The sequence below is a fragment of the Somniosus microcephalus genome, chromosome 4, assembly GCF_052327205.1.
Source record: "Somniosus microcephalus isolate GS21.2 chromosome 4, FLI_Smic_1.0, whole genome shotgun sequence".
NCBI lineage: Eukaryota > Metazoa > Chordata > Chondrichthyes > Squaliformes > Somniosidae > Somniosus > Somniosus microcephalus.
In genome coordinates, this window is record NC_140990.1 from 161,187,526 (window position 1) to 161,211,669 (window position 24,144).

Consider the following 24,144-nt stretch of genomic DNA (forward strand, 5'->3'; position numbering starts at 1 on the left):
TTAATCAGCTAATCCATCGAAACCTTCACATGGTCAACTGATTAATTGAAACTCCTTTCACAATGAGAAATTTGAAAAAGCCCCTGTTTATTTCCAATGTGCCTGTCAATTCCTAACATCAACTCCTGACATAGTTAAAATGTTCAGTTAACAAGGACCACAAATTATTAATAATAAGATAATGAACACCCCCATTGCCAAGTGGGTAAGGGCGCTCATAGTTATCACCTTTCGCTTTCTGAGCGAGCTGCCAACTTTTTTGACCTTCTATTTATGCCACTTCTACTCTGCTCCCGATGCTTACTCTTTAAAATCTGCCCCTAGCATTTTCCCAGTTACCTTTTCTGTGCATCTGCAGGAGTGATAGAGCACAATGCATTGTGGTGTGTTGATCAGTTTCTGAATTTGCCAAGGCGACTATGGTGGGACGATGGCAGCTATGGAAGCAGGGGTACATTTTCTTCTTTGTAACATTTTCTCCTGCTATATTCAGGTTTAAATTTAATCAGACAGTTGTGTATTTCCCAAATTTTTCAATAAAATAAATTCATTATATGTTCAGTGAAATAAATAAATTGTAAGATCCTGATGTCTACTCAGTTTTTCCCACTTTATCAATCCAACCCATTTATCAGTTTGAGAAAATGCCTCCTGGATGATGGAGACCTATATATTGGTTTCTACTATTTTTCCTTTGTATACATATCAGAAAGCACTTCTTCACACAAAGGGTAGTGGAAATCTGGAACTCTCTCCGCCAAAAAGCTGTTGAGGCTGAGGGTCAATTGAAAATGTCAAAACTAAGATTGATAGATTTTTGTTAGGTAAGGGTATTAAGGGTTACAGCACCAAGGCGGGTAGATGGAGTTAAGATACAGACCAGCCATGATCTAATTAAATGGCAGAACAGGCACCAGGGGCTGAAGCTTTGGATTTTATTATTGGTTCCTATTGTAACTGAATAGTTTAGATGTACGTATCCAAGCAAATGACCAGATATTCACTAATCTGTTTACAAGTATAAAGTAAAAATCTTAGACATTGTCAATAGAGCAAACCACTGCTATAAATAATTGAGTTGTAATGCATGAATCATGCTCTAATCCTCAGTACTTATATTGCAAAGGGTAATTATTATTAATATTATGCACTACTGTGAATAATTTAGATGAGCCAGCATGACTTCTAGCTTACAGTAATGGAATTACTTCCTGAGAATTTAAAATAATAATTTAAAATTCCATAAGGATAAATGGACTACTTAACAATTTTCTTGTTTCACACTCATGGTTTATTATGTCATTGTAACCCTGTTACAAATTTGGGTCTGCCATAGATATTCTCTTGCGTTCAGTGGCACAGGTCACTCTTGTAAACCAATTTTGTACCTCTTACGTTCTAAATTTAACTCGCACTGCCCAACATTGTAGGGGGTGGCGGGTGGCGCGTGCGCCCAGTCAGTTATGCCCCTGGCTGCCTGTGAGCAGTTCGAATCGCTCCCACGCCCCTGGGTTCTAGACACCGGACTTAGGTGCAGGCGGCGATACAGAAAAATCGAGTAGACAAGTGGTTTGGTGTAAGAAAACCAAGATTTTATTAAAACAGAAATAAAACACAGTCTGATGAGAAATTACTGGTAAACAATTACAGGCATAAACCAATAACTATACTTATACAGGAAAAGGGGAACACACGGCACATCGAGGGAAAAACAACTACATTAACAATCCCCTTATACTTATCCCACCCCCTATACCTAACTAGATTAAGCTATGAGGGGCCAGGAATTCATTCTCACCAATCCAAAGCCTGTTGCTTTAACAGTTGCGAGTTTTGAGGTTTAGTCTCCTGTCCTTTGGGGTACTCCGTCGCCACGTGGTCTCAGGGCGCGGTGCTGGAGCTGTTGCTGCAGCACACCTTTCCTCTCCTCAGCTACCGTCGTCACGATGGGTTCTCTTCTTCTCCCTCGGGCAGTCGGCGGTGGTAATGTCGCGTTTATGGGACGGTTGGCAGTTTTCACTACTTAGATTTTTCTACCCATTCTTGGAACGCCGGTGTTATTCGTCTAAACTCTTCCCCAAATGCCAGCTTATAACTAGGCGTTTGGCTTTTATCAATGCGTCTTTTGCTGCCCTTCTCTGCTCTTGTCGGGTCTCTACCTTGTTCTTCGTCTCGCTTCATTTCGCCTCGTTTCCTCTGCCCTCTTTCGTGGCCCGTGTGTCCTGGGTGACTTTGGACTCGGGTCTCGTTCCCCTCCTCCGCGCTTGGTATGGATGTCCTTTGTTGCAACTTAATGCGGGGAGCGAGAAGAGAACCCGTCATGAGGCCAGGGCACGAGTATGGGCGGCAGCAGCCCAAGACCAGACAAGAGGTCAGATTCAAGAGAAGAGAGCAATTGGTACTGATGGGCCTACAATTATACTCCTTCGGATGGCCCTTAATCTACGCGCCAAATCAGGTCAGTCCATTGTTTAACTTTTGGCGGGCTGTTTTAAATGTTTATACCAATCTAAAACTAACTGGCTTTAGATGGCCGTTTATCGCATCTGATGGCCTGATGTCCGAGATGTATTGTCATTAATGCATTTTAATTGGCCTGTCCAGCCTTGGCGGCTTCCTTAAGCTGTTTCTGATTATTTATGCGGACAAACTAATGGCTTTACGCTTAGGCCTAACTGGGTTGATCTGTTCCAATCTGACACAATGCATATTCAGTGTTTGCCTAGCTGTCTGGTTTTTCAAACGCAAAGTCCTTTTCACAGAAATGCATTTTAAGTTTCGATTTCCCGAAACTGCCTGCTCTGTGCTGCAGATTCCAAGCTTTTTTAAATCTCACAGGTTTTTGGTCACAAGGTGCGGACGCCATCTTTTGGGTACCCTTTTTAAATTGTCCATGCAGGGTCCCTTTTATTAATAACTTTGGGGGAAATGTGGGAATTTCACGAATCCTAAACTCCCCCCTGTGATACTAAAACTTGCTTGAAGTATCATCCTTACAAGTTGAGCAAAATTTCTGACCCTCCATAGTCAACCTTCCCCTGTAATTACCTATCTAATATACCCACGACGCATGCACTTCCCATTCCGTGAAAATGTAGTGTACATAAGCATACATAGAATAATTAGTCTTTTAGACACATCCAAGCATGGAGGGGGTCCAACACCCCGCACCACTTGGTACACATACACCTTTATTAATAACGCGTCGCAAAATCTTTATTAAAAACAACAAACAGAAAAAAACAATCTTTAATCAAAAATACAAAAAACTCACACAGGTGTATCTCCCTCCACCTTCACATAATGTTTCTTCCAGATCCTCTGGTTTCGGAATTCTAGCATCTGACCTTTTCCCTTGCATTGAATGCAGACTAGATACAACACTATCCCTAACTGGCAAACCATGAGAATGTGGGAAGCCAGTCTGATCCACGAAGGGACCTCAATATTATTGAAAATGTCCCACCAGGGTGGAATCACAATATCCAATATCTTTGTCCCTATCTCTACTGTTTTCTGCTCTAGAGTGTAAAAATCTTTCTGCGAAACTATAACGGCTTTGATTATTTTGGTAAGGTGTTCAGGGAGAGGGGGAATTTCATAGCCGTAATGCGCCACACACTTCTGCAAATTGATAAAATTCTACTTTACAGTGAGGTGAACAGTGGAGGGTTCAGGAATGGGGACAATTCGTTCCTGGGCCACTTGAACTTCTGCCTCGGGTTTAAAGCAGAAACTGCTGTCACTAACCGGACACCAGCTATGCTGTCCATGCTGGTAGTGGGATGCACCTGTGGTGACACAATATGTCCCACCTCCTATATATGCTACTTGCAGGGGAACATGGCCTTGTGCCATTGCCTCCATGGTACAATTTTTGGTTTCGCGCCAGCAGCTTTGAACCCGCACTGCGGTTTTGAATAGGCATTCAAGTGCTGGGGACACAGGATTATGTGTGCTCCCTGGCTCTGGCAACCTGAGAGGTCAGTACCTGTCATAGCGTGCTCCCACTTTATGACGTAATGCGGGACCGCTGTGAAATGAATGTGTGCACCCCCTTGAATGACTCCAATGTTCTCAACCCTGTATACCGGCGCGGGTCGGGCTGTCCTACCCATGACCGGCATCCTAACTACTACTCCCATGATCGTGTGGTTGGACCATCCACAATCCACTGGGACTGGGTAGGCTTCGGAAGCTAGCCGGAGTTGGCACGGGCTTAATGCATTCTCAAATGGATGGAGGGCTGCGAGGTGTTTGTTGCTGATCCAGGAGGGGACTAAACCCTGTTTTAAATCCTCCAGATTACTGCGGCCCTCGCTCAGCAACCACGCCCCATACAACACGCACACCTCGTTCTGCGCAGCATGGTCAGAAACATTTCTGTCCTCCCTTATGAGGGCATTTACCGTCTTTGCATGCTTTTCCAACTCCACTATAATCTCTTTTAAATGGACGGTCATGGCCTGGTCCTCATGCAACTCCGAGCCCACTACTTTGTTCTCATCCATTAATACCTTCTTCAACTGAGTTTTTAAACCATTTATCTGGGTCTGCTGCTCTATGTCATCCAAACTGTTGATGACAGAGGACCCAGTATTAAACATCATTCCATACTCCCCTTCTTTGTCTCCCTGCATTCCCAAAAACTCGCGGTGTGTGGTGTACAGTTCGGTTTTGTCAACATTGGTGAAATCGAACTCATAAAACTTCTTGAACATGTCCTTTAATAGGGCCTGGTATAGCTGCTCTGTTTCTTTGGGACACCACTCCGGTAAATGTACCTTGGTGAGATTTAAAATCACGGAGGCTACCGCGTAGTGTACCCCCTGGTAAAGCATCTGATCGGGAGGCACTAGTACCAGTCCATTCCCTGGTCCCTTGGGGGCGGGTAACAAGCTCGGTGGCATTGACTGGGATTGGGGAGTATGGGACTGCACACGCCTTCAGGCTGGTATCCCATTCCATCCCCTCCCTGGTGTCTTGCCACTGTCGGTGGAAAATAATGGATATGCCTGAGGGGCAGACCCTCTCTGACCCCCACATACAGATGTAAATCCCTTGATCCGGCTCCCACCACTTGTCCCAACACACGCTTAATCCCCCGTGAGTCCCTGTAATCGTCCGGTGGGTATTGTTCCCCAACCGTTCCCACTCGACTGCGGGGTTTCTCATATCTTTGCTCAGCTTTCTGAGCCACCACCACCTATCCAGAGGAATATGTCACTTGCACGTTAAACATACACGTTTCCCTATGGTGACGCTGACCCTTGTGATAATGACCCGTACCCTGGGGCACAGGAGGGAGGCCTCCCCGTACATGAACCCGCTCTGGCTGGAGTACTGAGACAAATTGGACCCCAGCCACCCTGGCCACCTTCCCTCATGGACGTAGACGGCGGTCTCCTCTGCATCCCGTTCGCTGCTTCCGTCGGTTGCTATCAGCGCTCTATCTCCGGAGCACCCATAGATGTGGGAGTCTTCGACGTTACCCCTCTTTCCCAGGCTCAGTCCCATCAGGGCGAGTAGGATTATGATCCCCTTCATCCTGAAAGTCTTTCTGCAACAGATACAAAAACATGCAGCCAGGTCCCCAAGAGATTCTCTGGCTTGGGTGAAGCATAGTCGAGCCTTGCGGCCTCGACTCAAATACACACACTCTTAGCAGATTACTACTTAATTAAAACTACCCATCACCTTACTTAACTTAAGCTAAAACACCCAAACTTAAGCTAAATACATAACTTAAATATCAACATACATTACCTAAACTATGTACATCCGCCGCTTGTCTCCGGGCGGCCAGGCTAATTCCTGGTTGGACTGTGGCACACCGCTTCCTCCGGCGTGGCCGCACCATCCTGCACTGTTGGTCCCTCGCCGCCCATGGCTGCTGGCTGGGGACTTCTGTCCTCGGACCTCCCCCTGACTCGAGGGGCGGCCCTTGGTAACTGGGGAGCTGGTGACCATGGCTTTCTCGGCTGGGGCATCCGCGGGGACATTCTAGGGACTTTGGCGGGTGGGGCTTTCTTGGCCGATGGGCCTTTAACCCAAACCGCCGCTCCCTCAGGCTTGACCTCTCCCGAACCTGGGCTAGGGGCAGGTAACTCTCCGCAGCCTGTTGCTGTAAGCTGAGAGTCTCCTCCCCCAGGTCCCATAACTGGGTCCGGGGTGGGGTTTTCGACCTCAGGTCCCTCCTCCTCTACACCTGGGTTAGGGGCGGGGTTTTTGCCCTCAGGTCCCTCCTCCTCTACACCTGGGTTAGGGGCGGCGTTTTCGCCCTCAGTTCCCTCCTCTTCTGGATCCCAGAAGAGCGGGGGAGTGTCCCAATTGGTGGGCGGGATGGCCCCTCCCTTTAAGAAAGCCACAGCGCCTGCCTGTGCAGTCTCTGACCTCGCTCCTGCTGCAGGCTGAGGATCTCTATCCTCAGACCTTACCACAACTGGCTGTTTTCTCCTTTCAGGTTTAAACAGTTTGCACTGGTTAATATGAAACCATTTTGTACGCCGGGGCATCTTAACGGCATATACCATGGGGCTGGCCTTGTCTACAATGCTGTAGGGCCCCATGTACAATGGTTCCAAACTTCCTACTCGGGCATAGTTTCTCACCATGACCTGATCTCCTGCCTCTCACTCGTGGTGCTTTCGGGGTTCGAGCAGCAATCGGTTGCTCCGGTGCTGCTTTCCCATGTTCCCAGCCGCCTGCTTGTGGACCTGCTTAAGGTGCTCAAAGAGGTTTCGGGCGAACCTGTCCCGGTTTACCTCTCTGAGCTGACCTTCCGTGTGCACCGGGGCTAGTACATGAGTGGGGCTCCGCATAACCCTGCCAGTCATCAGCTCGTACGGGGAGTACCCCGTGCTTTTAGACTGGCTGGCCCGGATCCCCATCAGAACCAACAGTAGGACCTCGGCACATTTACGGGGCGAGTCCACCGTTTCCTTCCTCAACCTTTCTTTTAGGGTCCTATTCATTCTCTCCACAATCCCTGATGACTGCGGGTTGTGGGCCACGTGCCATTTCCCCTCAATGCCTAGCAGGATAAGGGTATTCTGCATCACCTGTCCGGTGAAGTGACTCCCTTGGTCAGACTCCACATACTGTGGTAGTCCCCACCGCGAGAACACTTCCCGGACCAGGATCCTGGCAGTACCCAGAGCTGTGGCTGTTCTGCAGGGGAAGGCCTCTACCCATTTGGTGAACACGTCCACCAGGACTAGGCAGTACTTATAGCCTCCCTGGGCGGTGGGCAGGGGCCCGATGTAGTCGACTTGTATCGACTGCCATGGTCCCTCTACCCTCCTGACATGTCCCGTAGGGACCTTCCTTTAGTGGGGGTCAGGGTTGTTCGCAGCGCACACAAGTCAGCCTGCACAGAACTCAAGGACATCTTCCCTGCGTCCCGGCCACCATCCCACCTGTTCCACCCGCTGCCAGGTGGTCTCAGGCCCGGGGTGTCCCGCTCCTGGATCCTCATGGGCCAGTTGAAGGAATTCCCTCCGGTGCTGCTGTGGCACAACCCACTGTTCCCCCCGGAACAGCATGCCCTCTTTTACGGAGAGGGTTGCTGTGCCATACGGACCCTCTACCCTTTTCCCCTCAGTCACTGCGTTGAGGACTGCCTTGAGGACGGGGTCTTGGGCTTGGACCGCCTTAAGGTCCGGGGCTAAAGCTACCCCTGCACTCTCTTGGGTCCCGTCCCTACCTCTGACCACCGCCATGGGTCTGGACCCATACGGGTCCCAGAAAGTACCTGTGCGGGCACCCTCCTTAGCGAGCATGTCAGCCTGCTGTTTTCCTTGGCCGCGGGGTTCTGTGGAGGAATGGGCTTTCACCTTGTGGATGAAAACCTCCCCTTCCTCCCCCACTGCTGCCAGGATCATTTCCAGCAGGGGTTTTATTGTGAGGAGTCTCCCGTCGGCGGAGGTGCATCCGCGACGGGACCAAATGGCCAGGTACTCCGTACACGAATTGCACGTGAACATGCTGTCCGAGCAAATCGTGTAGGGGGTGGGGAAGATTTCGGGGTGTGTAACGACGTACACTACCGTGGGCAGTTCAGCCTGCTGGGTGCTCATGGTGCTGGGGAGCTTAATCGCCAGGGCAATGTTTGCCGCTGGGTCGTAAACTCCACACCCCATGAGACGCTCGCCAGCAGATACTGTGCTGGAACCGTCTACATAGATCTCGCAACTCGTGGGATGTAACCCAGCCCATAAACCTATGTTCACTTCCCAAACGCCTTCTATGGAACACCGGTGGGCTGTTCCAGGATATACCAGGTTGGCTGCGAGCTTTGGCTCACAGAGACCCTTCACCTTAAGATCCATCTGTGAGAGGAGCAAGGTCCAGCGGGCAATGCGGGTACTGCTCACTGTTCCATCCTTGATCCTCCCGTCCAGAAGCATCTGGGTGGGTGTGTGATTAGTGAGGAGGGTGATGGGAGAGGTGCCTGTGAAGATCAGCGATCCTTTCACAGCCCAATGTGTGGCCAAGAGGTGCCGCTCACAATTGGAGTAGCTCCTCTGTACATCCGTGAGTATCCTGGAGGAGTAGACCACCGGCCTCAGCCTGCCATGCCACTCTTGGAGCAACACAGCACTCAGGCTGTCCCCGTTGGCTGCTACCTCCAGGAAAAACTCTTTCCCCCCATCTATAGCCCCTAGAGCTGGTGCGGTCTGCAGGTCTTTCTTGAGCCTGACAGATGCTGCCTGGTAACCCTCACCCCAAAGTCACTCCACTCCCTTGTGTAGGCGTCGGAGCAGAGGGGCCGCTGTGGCTGCATAGTCCTCAATAAAGTCCCTGCAGTACCCGGTTAGCCCTAGAAACGACCTCACACCCGTCACCGTGTTGGGGACTGGTAGCTCTTGTACCGCTTCTCTCCTAGCCTTATCTATGGCCCTTTCTCCAGCGCGTACGGTCAGGCCTAGGAATTTCACCTCCTGCTGGCCGATCTGCACTTTCTTGGGGTTTACCTTAAAACCCTTCTGCCCAAGCAGCTCCAGCAGTTCGGCCAATAGTGGGCCATGCTCCTCTCTCGAATCGGTGAAGAGAAGCAGGTCATCCACATATTGTACCAACTCTCTGGGCTGGCTGAACTCCTTTAAACTGTTTGCCATGCAGTGATGGAAAATGCTGGGGCTGTTGTGGAAGCCCTGAGGCAAGCAGTTCCACGTGTACTGTTGCCCTTTGAACGTAAAGGCAAACTTGTACTGATCCTCCCTCCTTAAAGGGATGGACCAAAACCCGTTGGAAATATCCAGCACCGTGAAAGTGGTCGCGGATGCTGGAATACTTCCTATTAGGTCGGCAACTGCTGCTAGCGTGGGTGCACAGGCTGGGGTGTTACTATTGAGCACCCGATAGTCCACCGTGGCCCTCCAGGAATTGTCCGGCTTTCTAACCGGCCACAATGGAGAGTTCACGTGGGTAGCTATCGGTCTCAGGACTCCCTGCTGTACTAACGAGGACATGGCTGTAATGATCAATAACATGTCATTCTAGAGTGGTACACTAGATGGAGCCTTAGAGCTGTATAGAGCTGTATATTTAGTTGTATGTGTTTTAGACTACACTACCCACGATGCACTAGGCTACCCACAAGGCAGTAGTCAAGATGGCTGCCTGCACACATGCTGAATCTCTACAGATGCTGTACCTAGAGAACGTGTACTGAATAAATGACTTGCTAGAAGCTAGCTGTTCATAATAAGAATGTCTAGGCTTGGTAGTTGGACTAGAAAAGTCTCATGGCTTCATATATGGACTTCCCACCTTCACATTTGAGACAGACCACAGCCCACTGGTTGCCATCATAAAAAAAAAATCTGAATGAGATGTCTCCAAGGATTCAACGACTCATGATGAAGCTGCAAAGATATGACTCTGAACTGATCTACACACCAGGCAAATACATAGTGTTAGCAGATGCACTATCCCGAGCACCCACAATGAGTCAAGTGAGCTCTACTGAAGAAGACGTGGATGTTCATGTGAGTGTGGTCACTGCTGCGCTGCCCGTGTCAGACACAAAATCAAAGCAAATAGCAGAAGAAACAATAAAAGATACAGTGTTACAAACAGTAATAGAGAACATTTATCATGGTTGGCCAAAAGGTTCCTGTCCAAAATACTATCACATAAGGTCAGAGTTGAGTGTCGTAAGTGGACTATTACTAAAACAGAACAGAATAGTCATTCCACAGGCTCTACGTCAAGACATGCTCAAAAGGATTCATGAGGGACACCTCGGAATTGAAAAATGCAAAAGGAGAGCAAGAGACACTGTTTATTGGCCTGGCATAAATAAGGACAATGAGAACATGATAGGCATATGTGAGACATGTCAGAAACACCAAAACAAACAAACAAAGGAACCAATGATAGTAGCTGACATACCAACAGCACCATGGCAAAAGGTTGGTATGGACCTTTTTCATTTCAATGGTAAAGAATATCTAATAGTGATTGACTACTATTCTAACTATCCTGAGATGGCACTGCTCTCAAGCACCACAGCAAGCAGTGAAATCCATCTTCGCCAGACATGGAATTCCCAGGATTGCCATTAGCGACAATGGTCCGTGCTTCAACTGTAAGGAGTGGCAACAGTTTGCAGAACAGTATGACTTTCAGCACATCACATCTAGTCCACTGTATGCTCAGTCAAATGGTAAGGCAGAGAAAGGTGTTCAAGTTCTCAAGCAGCTACTGAAGAAAGCGACAGAAAGCAAGTCTGATCCTTATCTCGCCCTGCTGAGCTACCGAGCCTCACCTTTAGACTGTGGTTCTTCACCTGCTGAACTACTAATGGGTCACAAGTTGCGCACCACGCTACCCTGCTGTGCAAAAGAACAGCAAAGTAAGGAACTGAGGCAGAGACTTCAACTGTTAAAGCTGAAACAGAAATCATACTATGACAAGTCATCCAAAACTCTAAAACCACTGACAAGGGATGATGTTGTCAGGATTGAGGATCCAGATGCATGGAACAGGAAAGCTACAGTTCTTGAGGAAGTACGACCAAGGTCATACACTGTTAGAACTGAGGAAGGACAGATTCTCAGGAGGAACTGCCGTTCCCTCCTGAAAACACAAGAAACTATCCAAGAGCAGATTGATGACAATGCCGCAACTGAATCTTGTCATTCACCACCAGAACAATCTCATGAAAACACATCAGACTTACCCATGCTGAGAAGATCCACACGTGTAGTAAAAAAGCCTGATAGACTTAATCTTTGAGTACAAAGAAAAACTATATTGAAAATGTATTGACTGTTGCGAAAATGTTTATGTTTATAGAGCACTGACAAAAGTGTTACTGATATCATCTTTATCGTTTTTCTTGAAAGTTGATTGATATTGATTTTGTTAACCTCAAAGAAAGGGGGATGTAATGATCAATAACTTGTCATTCTAGAGTGGTACACTAGATGGCGCCGTAGAGCTGTATAGAGCTGTATATTTAGTTGTATGTGTTTAAGACTACACTACCCACAATGCACTAGGCTACCCACAAGGCAGTAGTCAAGATGGCTGCCTGCTGAATCTCTACAGATGCTGTACCCAGAGAACGTGTACTGAATAAATGACTAGCTAGAAGCTAGCTGTTCATAATAAGAATGTTTAGTTATTAATGAACATAACTTTGGCTGCTTTCATGTCCGGCTCTGCTTCCCTGGGGAAGTTATACTGTTTCTGTGGTCGGGCCATGGGGACCCCGTCTACGCTGACCTCAAAGCCTTTGATCCTCCCGCAGTCGTGTTTGTGTGTGGCAAATGTGGCCAGGTGGGCCTGCACAAATGCCTGGAACTCTGTGGGGTGTTACTGACCATAAGCTCGAGGTTATTACCCTCTTTGGGCTTCATGGTGCATAGGGTCCCCTTCCCTTCCTTTCCTGGGATCACTACCACCTCACCGTTCTTTCCTTTACCTGCCCCCCTTAGGCAATGATTTCTCAAATCTACTAGGATCCCTTGGCCTACAATAAAGTCGGCTCCCAGGACCCCTCTTCCACCCTCCACTTCCCATTTCATCAGGACACAGGTCCACTTAGAGCAGAGCGTACCTAAATGAATGGCGAGTGGGATGGAAAATGATCCGGCCTGTTCTTTGCCTGTGAACCCCAACAGACTGTATGGGACCCCGTTAGGTAGAGGCGAGGTGGTGGGGTTAGCTGAGTAGACCACGGTGCATGATGCCCCCATGTCAAACAGATAGGTCCCCGTCACCTTTTCTACCTCCATCTCCAAGAGGGGTCTCTTCCATTCATCATACCAGAGAGAACACAGGGAAACAGGCTGCCCTGGCTCTAGTCAGGGCTGCGGGTTGGATGGGGCTGACGGGGTCACAGCACCGGTAGCGGCTGCTACTCTCCCCGGCCAGTCAATAAGGACCTCATGGTGTCCAAAAGTGACTCGACCGCTGCGGGAGTGATTCCTGCCTCCGCCTTTTGGGCTGGGGCTGTGGAATTCTTTCCCTTGTTATCTTTCCAAGGGTTTTTGCACTCCTTCCGCCAGTGACCATCCTTCCCGCACCCGTAACAATTCGTCTTTGTGTTGGGGGGTTATTCCCTTCCTGGTGCCACTCTTTCCTACCCAGTCCGGGTTTTACCTCATGCACCTTTCCCTTAGGCGGGTGTGCATCGGTTCCCCTACCGTTTTTATAGGCCAGAGTCAACTGTCTGATCACCGTAAGTTCGGTGGTCTGGGGGTTCTTGGGGTCGAACCAGACTTCTGCCTTGGCCTGGACCTGCGGCAAGCTGTTCGCCACCAGGCAACGGAGCCAGTGGGCCAGGGGATCCCCGTTCAGGAACACCCAGTTCGGCGACCCTGGGCAGGCCCTCCGGTACACCGGCCATAACCGGTCCACGAAAGCCTGCGGGGTCTCCCCTGAGAGCTGTAGCGTCTTCTCCACGCGGGAGAAAGGACTTCCCTCATTCATCCCCATGGCCTCCAGAACCACATCTCTAAGCTCCTCGTACCCGCTCTGCCCCCTCTTACACTCATCAGAGAGGGATTGGAGGAGACTACTCTCCAGGGAAAATAGCAGCATCTTGGCCTGCTCAGTGCCATTGCAGTCGTTGATGCTGACTGCCTGCTCTATGTCCCTGAAGTGGATCGAGCGGTCTCCCTTTTCGGAGAGCTTTGGGATATGGTTCACCATAGCCCTAAGCTGTTGGGTGCTATAGGGTAATACGAACTGGTTTTGGAGGGGTCCCTCATCGTTGCCATTGACGGGTGGGCCGAACCTCCGATGCCGTGCTGGGCACATCGGTCTCGGCTCCGACCTCTCTGGCGGGGGTTGCTCCACCTCTGCTCCCACCTCTGGCTCCACCCCCCCTTGCTGCCAGACCTTGCTGAAGCTTGGCGCTACGGGTGGTGGCCGTGAGACCTCCTGTCCCTCAACTGTGTCATCCCTGGGCACTACCGGTGACGTTGGAACTGTCCTCCCCTCGTTCCCCATAAAATCCGCCTGGCCTGCCTTTGAGCTTATGAGGCACACCATGCCTTTTGCCTTCCTGAGGGCCAGGCTCAGATTTTCTAACCACACTTTACAGGGGCCGCGGTCTGCCTCCTCAAACCCCCGTTCGCTCTCTAACTTGTAAGCTGCCTTTACCTCCTGTACTTTCTCATCCTGTTCCCTAACTTGCCTTGTCAAGTGGGCGTTCTTTTCTTGTAACCTGAACTCATTTCCCTTGGCTTCGGTGACTTGGCACTGTAGGTATTCCAACTGGGCCTTGTGTTCTCCCATTAAACACACTCTCTCCTGATTCAGGGCCTGCAATACTACCAATAACTTCTCCCCTGCTAGAGCCTTATCCTGGATCTCCAGGGCTGACTCCTATAACTCGGCTGCCTGTGCTGCAATGAGCCTGTCCAAAAGCTGGACCTGCTTTTTGTTAAGTCTGTGTGTTCCAGTTATGGTTAATATGAATCACTGCACACAGACCACAAGAATAACTTTAACAGGTCTTTACTAGTCGAAGGTCAGGGCTGAACTACCCAGCAAATTACTACACAGCACTTATATACCGGTGTGGTCACCATTATATAAGCGTATACAGCAGCCAGAGAAAGTAGTACATCTCTTAAGGTGGAACAGGTCTAAGTTCTCTTAAGGTGGAACAAGTTACATACACCACACTTTTTGAAACACATCAGCCACACTGCCTTCTCTAAGGACTTCTTGTGTTCCTTTCCCTCTGTCCACTTAGCTGCTGCATCTACCGGACGACCAGTCCTTAACAGAGTGGTGATCCGCTTCTTTGTGATATTCACCTTGCTAAACACATAATCAAAAATCCTTTCCTCCATAATGGTTTGCTCATCTGATCCATTGTCTACTGTATCGCAACCCTGCTGCCGGTGTCCTGCTGCAGTCGCCATTTTCTGTAGGGGGTGGCGGGTGGCGCGTGCGCCCAGTCAGTTATGCCCCTGACTGCCTGTGAGCGGTTCGAATCGCTCCCACGCCCCTGGGTTCTAGACACCGGACTTAGGTGCAGGCGCCGATACAGAAAAATCGAGTAGGCAAGTGGTTTGGTGTAAGAAAACTAAGATTTTATTAAAACAGAAATAAAACACAGTCAGATGAGAAATTACTGGTAAACAATTACAGGCATAAACAATAACTATATACTTATACAGGGAATGGGGAACACACGGCACATCGAGGGAAAAACAACTACATTAACAATCCCCTTATCCTTATCCCACCCCCTATACCTAACTAGATTAAGCTATGAGGGGCCAGGAATTCATGCTCACCAATCCAAAGCCTGTTGCTTTAACAGTTGTGAGTTTTGAGGTTTGGCCTCCTGTCCTTTGGGGTACTCCGTCTCAGGGCGCGGTGATGGAGCTCTTGCTGTGGCACACCTTTCCTCTCCTCAGCTATCGTCATCGTCTCGTCGCGATGGGTTCTCTTCTTCTTCTCCCTCGGGCGGTTGTCGGCGGTAACGTCGCGTTTATGGGACGGCTGGCAGTTTTCACTGCTTAGATTTTTCTACCCATTCTTGGAACGCCGGTGTTATTCATCTAAACTCTTCCCCAAACGCCAGCTTATAACTAGGCGTTTGGCTTTTATCAATGCGTCTTTTGCTGCCCTTCTCTGCTCTTGTCGGGTCTCTACCTTGTTCTTCGTCTCGCTTCGTTTCGCCTCGTTTCCTCTGCCCTCTTTCGTGGCCCGTGTTTCCTGGGTGACTTTGGACTCGGGTCTCGTTCCCCTCCTCCGCGCTTGGTATGGATGTCCTTGGTTGCAACTTAATGCGGGGAGCGAGAAGAGAACCCGCCACGAGGCCAGGACACGAGTACGGGCGGCAGCAGCCCAAGACCAGACAAGAGGTCAGAGTCAAGAGAAGGGAGCGATTGGTACTGATGGGCCTACAATTATACTCCTTCGGATGGCCCTTAATCTGCGCGCCAAATCAGGTCAGTCCATTGTTTAACTGCATGGACAATTTAAAAAGGGCTGTTTTAAATGATTATACCAATCTAAAACTAACTGGCTTTAGATGGCCGTTTATCGCACCTGATGGCCTGATGTCCGAGCTGTATTGTCATTAATGCATTTTAATCGGCCTGTCCAGCCTTGGCGGCTTACTTAAGCTTTTTTCGATTATTTATGCGGACAAACTAATGGCTTTATGCTTAGGCCTAACTGGGTTGATCTGTTCCAATCTGACACAATGCATATTTAGTGTTTGCCTAGCTGTCTGGTTTTTTGAACGCAAAGTCCTTTTCACAGAAATGCATTTTAAGTTTCGATTTCCCGAAACTGCCTGCTCTGTGCTGTAGAGTCCAAGCTTTTTAAAATCTCACAGGCTTTTGGTCACGAGGTGCGGACTCCATCTTTTGGGTACCCTTTTTAAATTGTCCATGCAGGGTCCCTTTTATTAATAACCTTGGGGGAAATGTGGGAATTTCGTGAATCCGACAACATCTACCTTTAAATAGTGTAAGCCAATGGATGTAATAATGAGTCCCTCTTGTCATATGAATGGATACTTTAAACTTGCACATTCCCCCATGTGCACTTCTCCAATCTTTCAATAAGCAAAACTACTGAGCACTCTGGTAAGATGAGACTGATTACAAATTGGGAAGGTTATTTTGCAGAATGCACTTGACTGAACAAAAATAGCAATTCAATACTTTTTTCAACTTCTGCAATGCTTCTTGTGACCATGGTAAACAACAAAAGCATGGAATGGATGGTTACGGCACCAAGGCGGGTAGATGGAGTTAAGATGGATGGCTACTCTTTATTTTACTTCCTTTTGGGTCAGCATCTCACTGGGACATCTGACCTTCTATGTCTTAATTCCCATCTTGGGCCAAAATCTGCCTTTGTTGGACCTAGCTGGCTCTGGACATGGTTTTTAGAATCATAGAATCATAGATTGGTTACAGCACGGAAGAAGGCCATTTGGCCCGTCGAGCCCATGCCGGCTCTCTGCAAGAGCACTTCAGCTAGTCCCACTCCCCTGCCCTTTCCCCGTAGCCATGCAAATTTCTTTTCTTCAGGTACTTATCAAACTCCCTTTTGAAAGCGTGATTGAGTCTGCCTCCACCAGCCTTTCAGGCAGCGCATTCCAGATCTTAACCACTCGCTGCGTAAAAAAGTTTTTTCTTACGTCGCCTTTGGTTCTTTTGCCAACCACCTTAAATCTGTGTCCTCTGGTTCTTGACCCCTCTGCCAATGGGAACAGTTTCCCTCTATCGACTCTGTCCAGACCCCTCATGATTTTGAACACCTCTATCAAATCTCCTCTCAATCTTCTCTGCTCCAAGGAGAACAACCCCAGCTTCTCCAGTCTATCAACGTAACTGAAGTCCCTCATCCCTGGAATCATTCTCGTAAATCCTTTCTGCACCCTCTCTAAGGCCTTCACATCCTTCCTAAAGTGTGGTGCCCAGAATTGGACACAGTACTCCAATTGGGGCCGGACCAGTGTTTTATACAGGTTCATCATAATTTCCATACTTTTGTACTCTATACCTCTATTCATGAAGCCCAGGATCCCATAAGCCTTTTTAACTGCTTTTTCAACCTGCCCTGCGAACTTCAACGATTTGTGCACACATATCCCCAGGTCTCTCTGTTCGTGCACCCCTTTCAGGATTGTACCATTTAGTTTATATTGCCTCTCCTCATTCTTTCTACCAGAATGTATCACTTCACACTTCTCTGCATTAAATTTCATCTGCCACTGTCCGCCCATTTCACCAGCCTGTCTATGTCTTCCTGAAGTCTATCACTCTCCTCCTCACTGTGCACTATACTTCCAAATTTTGTGTCATCTACAAATTTTGAAATTGTGCCCTGTACACCCATGTCCAAGTCATTAATAAATATCAAGAAAAACAGTAGTCCTAGAACCGATCCCTGGGGAACACCACTGTATACCTGCCTCCAGTCCGAAAAACAACCGTTCACCACTACTCTCTGTTTCCTATTACTTAGCCAATTCTGTATCCAAGCTGTCACTGTCCCTTTTATTCCATGGGCTTCAACTTTGCTGGCTAGCCTATTATGTGGCACTTTGTTGAAGGCCTTTTGGAAATCCATGTACACTATGTCAACTGCATTACCCTCATCAGCCCTCACTGTTACCTCATGAAACAACTCAATCAAGTTAGTTAAACACGATTTGCCTTTAGCAAATCCGTGCTGGCTTTCCTTAATTAATCCACACTTGTCTAAGTGACTGTTCATTTTGTCCCTGATTACAGTTTCAAAAAGCTTCCCCACTACCGAGGTCAAACTGACTGGCCTGTAGTTGCTGGGTTTATCTATACACCCTTTTTTGAACAATGGTGTAACAGGGTAAGGCTAGAATACTGAATGAGTAATTTGTATCGGTGTTTACTAAGGAAGAGGATGCTGACAAAATATCGGTAGAAGCGGACTTGGTAGAGGTAATGGATGGGGTGAAAATTGATAGGCAGGATGTACTGGAAAGGCTGGATATGTTTAGAGTGGATAAGTTGCCTGGCCCGGATGGCTTGCATCCCAGGTTGCTAAGGGAAGTGGGGGTGGAGATAACGGAAGGGTTTGCCATAACCTTCCAATCTTTCCTAGATACGGAGAGGTGTCAGAGTATTGGAATGTGGCACCCTTGTTCAAGAAAGGGTGTAAGGACAATCCTAGAAACTACAGGCCAGTCAGTTTAACATCAGTGGTGGGTAAGGTTTTAGAAACAATAATCAGGGAAAAAAGTAATAGGCACTTGAGGAGATTTAAGTTAATTAAGGAGAGCCAGCACGGATTTGCAAAAAGCAGATGGTGTTTGACTAATCTAATTGAATTTTTTGATGAAGTAACAGAGAAGGTTGATGAAGGGAATGCAGTGATGTTGTCTATATGGATTTTAGGAACGCGTTTGACAAAGCACCACATAAAAGGCTGGTTAACAAAATTGAGGCTCATGGAATAGGAGCGTCAGTGTCAGCTTAGATATGAAATTGGCTTACGGACAGAAAACAGTGAGTTGTGGTAAATGGTTGTTTTTCAGACTGGAGGATGGTAGACAGTGGTGTTCCCCAAGGGTCAGTGCTAGGACCACTGCTTTTTTTTTGAGAACTATAAATGACTTGGATATTGGAATACAGAGTAAAATTTCAAAATATGCCAATGATACCAAACTTGGAGGTGTGGCAAACAGTGAGGATGATACCAATTGACTGCAACAGGACATAGATAGGCTAGCAGAATGGGCAGACAAGTGGCAAATGGAATTTAATACAGCGAAGTGTGAGGCGATGCATTTTGGCAGAAGGGATAGGGAGAGGCAATATAGACTTAATGGCACAGTTCTAAAGAGTGTGCAGGGACAGAGGGACCTGGATTTCATGTGCATAGATCTTTGAAGGTGGCAGGACATATTGAGAGAGTAGTTAGCAGAGCATATGGGATCTTGAGCTTCATAAATAGAGGTATTGGGCTGGATTTCGCCAGCCCTGGGGAGGCAGGTTTGGAGGCGGGACTGCCGGGAAAATGGCAGAATTTGGGGGCGGGTGCCCAACCCACCTCCATGCCATCTTGCCAGGAGGCTGGTAGCCGACCCGCGCCGGGTCCCGCCTCCTCGCGGCGGGAAGGGGATTAATGCCAATTAACTGCCTGTTAACAGGTAGTTAACAGGCAGTTTTTGGCTAATCCCTATTTTGAGCCCTGAAGTGTGGGCTTCCCAACAGCTCCGAACCTCACCAAGGTCAGCGAGGCGGGCTGTCGGTCTGCGGGGATCGGAGGGGCCGAGATGCCCGGTGTGCAGCTCACCGGCACAGAAAACAGAATGGCCGCTGAACTGTCAAAAGCTGCAGCCTTCTGCTTTCTGGTCAGGAAGGCTTTCTAATTGAGTCTTGAGTAAAGACACAACTTAGAAGACAGATTGCCAGTGTTTGACAACTGCACAGAGCTGTCAAACGATGACATTTCATCTGTCAAAAGCTCTTGACAGATGAAACAGCACTCGCTGACATCACCTGTAACTGGCTTTCCCTTAATTGGCCTGCTAAGCCCGTTGGGCGGGCTTAACAAGGTCAATCAAGGAAAAATAGCGTGGGTTGGCCACAAGTCGATGGAGGCGGGACTAAAACCCAAAATGTGGGAGTCCCGCCTCCAAAAGCTCCCCATTAACAAAATCCAGCCCATTGAGTCTAAACTAAAAAGGGAGGGGAGGGGTCAGGTGAGGGGAAATTTAGAAATCTAAAGAGAAAGGTCAAAGCAATAGAGCGGTGTAGCGATTTGGGTAAAAATAAGCAGAGTGTGACAGGAAGGGACAGAAAGATTAATGGTAGCAGTGCAGCAGAAAATAAGGTCAAAGCAGGGAATACTGGTCAAAAATTTAAATTAAAGGCTCTTTATCTGAATGCACGAAGCATTCGTAACAAGATAGATGAACTACTGGCACAAAACGAGATAACTGGTTTTGATCTAACAGCCATTACAGAGACATGGTTGCAAGGTGGCCAAGGTTGGGAACTAAGGGGGAAAAATTTGGTTGATTAGTGCTAATGGGGTGTAAAGCAACTAGTGCCCGGGTGCAGCGATGTTTGCACCGCTCGCGAAATTGACCAGATATTTTGCGGCAGCGCTAAACACTACCACCACAATCTGCTGCGCCTGCAGATCGTGACGTCAGTCGAGCGTGCAACGCCCCGGTAGCACCCTGAACCAGATATTGAGTGGCGCCCCATGCCTTTCCACCTGCCGCTAGCAACGACAGGTAGAGGGGAACATTTTGCAGTCGGGAAGGGACTGGGGGAGCGCTACTTAAAGGCGGCCGCTTCCTGCCTTTTTTTGTTGGCGACATTTTTGCACCACGCATTCTGAGAGAGAGACTTCTGGAGCGATTCAAAGCTGTGTGAAGAAGTTCTGGGTACTGTGCAGCACTTTGCAGGTTCATTTTGATTTGACCTTCCTTGCATCGATTTAGAAGAGACTTTGGGGGCTTCACTCTGAGCTCTTTCCCTGGGCCTCTCCATTGTTCTTTCCAGCAGAATTAATGTACAGGTCTCTCCAGGCTGAGATTCAAGGTTGCAACGAGCAGGGTGTAGCGGGAGAGCAAGATCGACCCTCCCCTTTAAGAACTGGCTGGCACCAGTGTGTCTGTGTTCCAATGCTAACTGACATCACATGAGCTTCGCCAGCGCTCTGAGGTAGCGCCTCGCTCCTCAGCGTTAGCACCTTAAGAGAGGTGTGTAGCGCCTGATTTAGCGCTCAGATCACCTCCAGGGGCAATAAAGGCCCCAAGTTTGCAGTCGGAGGCGATAATTAGCACCAGACGCTAAACTTTGCGCCCAGCCGATAATTGCGCCCCAAAGGGGGAGATACCGAATTTCTCCCCCTAAATGTTCCAGGGTACTTGTGGCTAAAAATTGAGTAGCGCCCCATTTGGGGCGGTAGCTTCACTGGGGCGCTACATAGCATCCGGCGGTAAGTCAGGGGGCACTCCCGAAGATCATGGCCGGGGTGCATCAAATTGGCAAAGGTAGTCTGGAGGATGAGTTCATGGAATGCATTCGGGACAGTTTCCTAGAACAATACATCATGGAACCAACCAGGGAATAGGCTATTTTAGATCTTGTATTGTGTAATGCGACAGGGTTAATTAGCAAACTCATAGTAAAGGATCTCTGGGGCAGAGTGATCATAATATGATAGAATTTTACCATAATTTTGAGAGAGACATGCCTAAGTCCGAAACTAGAGTCTTAAACTTAAATAAAGCCAATTGCATAGGTATGAGGGGTGAGTTGGCTAAAGTAGATTGGAAAAATAGATTAAAAGTTATGGTGGTAGATAAGCAGTGGCTAGCATTTAAAGAAATACTTCATAATTCTCAACAAAAATACATTCCATTGAGAAACAGAAACTCCACGGCAAAAAGAGATCCAACCGTGGCTAACTAAAGAAGTTAAGGATAGCATTAGATTGAAAGAAGAAGCTTATAATGTTGCAAAGAATAATAGTAAGCTTGTGGACTGGGAGAGTTTCAGATACCAGCAAAGGTTGAGCAAAAAATTGAGAAAAACGGAAAAAATAGAATGAGAGAAAACTAGCAAGAAATATAAAAGCAGATTGTAAGCATTTCTACAAGTATGGAAAAAGAAAAAGAGCAGCAAAATTAAACGTTGGTCACTTAGAGGCTGAACTGGTTGGCAGACAGAAAGCAAAGAGTTGGAATAAACAGATCTTTTTCCGAGCGGCAGGCAGTGACTAGTGGGGTGTCGCAGGGATCGGTCCTTGGACCCCAGCTATTCACAATATATATTAATGATGATCTAGACGAGGGAACTAGATGTAATATCTCCAAGTTTGCAGACGACACAAAGCTGGGTGAGCGTGTGTGCTGTGAGGAGGATGCCGAGAAACTCCAGTATGATTTGGACAGGTTGGGTGATTGGGCAGAAGCATGATCTAGATGAGGGAACTAGATGTAATATCTCCAAGTTTGCAGATGACACAAAGCTGGGTGGGCGCGTCTGCTGTGAGGAGGATGCCGAGAAACTCCAGTATGATTTGGACAGGTTGGGTGATTGGGCAGAAGCATGGCAGATGCAATACAATGTGGATAAATGCGAGGTTATCCACTTTGGTGTCAAAAACAGGAAGGCAGATTATTATCTGAATGACAATAGATTGGGAGAAGGGGAAGTGCAATGAGACCTGGGTGTCCTTGTGCACCAGTCGCTGAAGGTAAGCATGCAGGTGCAGCAGGCGGTTAAGAAGGCAAATCGTATGTTGGCCTTCGTAGCGAGAGTGTTTGAGTACAGGAACAATGATGTCTTGCTGCAGTTGTACAGGGCCTTGGTGAGACCACATCTTGAATATTGTGTGCAATTTTGGTCACCTTATCTGAGGAAGGGTGTTCTTGCCATGGAGGGAGTGCAGCGAAGATTCACCAGGCTAATACCTGGGATGGCAGGAATGACGTATGAGGAGAGATTGGGTCGATTGGGCTTATATGCGCTGGAGTTTAGAAGAATGAGAGGGGATCTCATTGAAACTTATAAAATTCTAACAGGACTAGACAGACTAGATGCAGGAAGGATGTTCCCAATGGTCGGGGAGTCCAGAACCAGGGGTCACAGTCTAAGGATAAGGGGTAAGCCATTTAGGACAGAGATGAGGAGGAATTACTTCACCCAGAGAGTGGTGAACCTATGGAATTCTCTACCACAGAAGGCAGTAGAGGCCAATTCATTCAATATATTCAAGAAGGAGTTAGATATATTTCTTAAGGCTAAAGGGATCAAGGAATATGGAGAGAAAGCAGGGACAGGGTATTGAATTTGGATGATCAGCCATGATCTCATTGAATGGCGGAGCAGGCTCGAGGGGCCGAATGGCCTACTCCTGCTCCTATTTTCTATGTTTCTATGACAGGGGAAATTATTATGGGGAATAAGGAATTATCTAAGGATGGATATGCTTGCCTTGGAGGCGGTGCAACAAATGTTCATTAGATTGATTCCTGGGATGAGAGGACTGTCCTATGATGACAGATTGTGTAGAATGGGCCTATACACTCTGGAGTTTAGAAGAATGAGGTGATCTCATTGAAACATACAAGATTCTGAAGGGGATTGACAGGGTAGATGCTGAGAGGTTGGCTCCCCTGACTGGAGTGTCTAGAACTAGGGGGCATAGTCTCAGGATAAGGGGTAGGCCATTTAAGACTGAGATGAGGAGGAGTTTCTTCACTGAAAGGGTTGTGAATCTTTGAAATTCTCTGCCCCAGAGGGCTGTGAATGCTGAGTCATTGAGTATATTCAAGACTGAGCTAGATAGATTTTTGGACTCTAGGGGAATCAAGGGAATGGAGATTGGGTGGGAAAGTGGAGTTGAGGTCAATGATCAGCCATGATCTTATTGAATGGTGGAGCAGGCTCGAGGGGCCGTATGGCCTACTCCTGCTGTTATTTCTTATTTCTTATGTTCAATCAGAGTATTTTCTAAATGGTGAGAAGCTAGCAACTGTGGATGAACAAAGATTTAGGGGTCCAAGTACAGAAATCACAAAGCTAGTGGACAGGTGCAAAAAATCATTAAACAGGCTAATGGAGTGTTGGCCTTTGTCTCAAGAGGGCTGGAACACAAAGGGGTGGAAGTGATGCTCCAGTTGTACAGAGCTCTGGTTAGACCCCATCTGGACACTGCGTTCAGTTCTAGGCACCGCAGCTCAGGAAGGATATATTGACCTTGGAGGGTGTGCAGCACAGATTCACCAGAATGATAGTGGTGCCAAAAGGGTTTACTAACTAAAACCATTCCAATAATACATAATCAAGGGGCTATAGGGAGGGGGAAACTTAAAACAATCACTATCACTAAAGTAAAAGTACTCAGTAAAATAATGGGACTAAAGGTAGACAAGTCCCCTGGACCTGATGACTTGCATCCTAGGGTCTTCAAAGAAGTGGCTGCAGAGATTGTGGATGCATTGGTTGCAATCTACCAAAATTCCCTGGATTCTGGAGAGGTCCCAGCGGATTGGAAAAACGCAAATGTAACGCCCCTATTTAAGAAGGAAGGGAGAGAGAAAGCAGGAAACTATAGACCAGTTAGTCTAACATCTGTCATTGGGAAAATGCTGGAGCCCATTATTAAGGAAGCAATAGCAGGACATTTAGAAAATCTTAA

The 24,144-nt window shown here is 47.9% G+C and overlaps 1 pseudogene; it reads left to right on the forward strand.

Annotated features, from left to right (window-relative positions):
- Positions 1-24,144, forward strand: part of LOC147119964 (uncharacterized) — a 1,277,156-nt pseudogene that overhangs the window by 532,390 nt on the left and 720,622 nt on the right.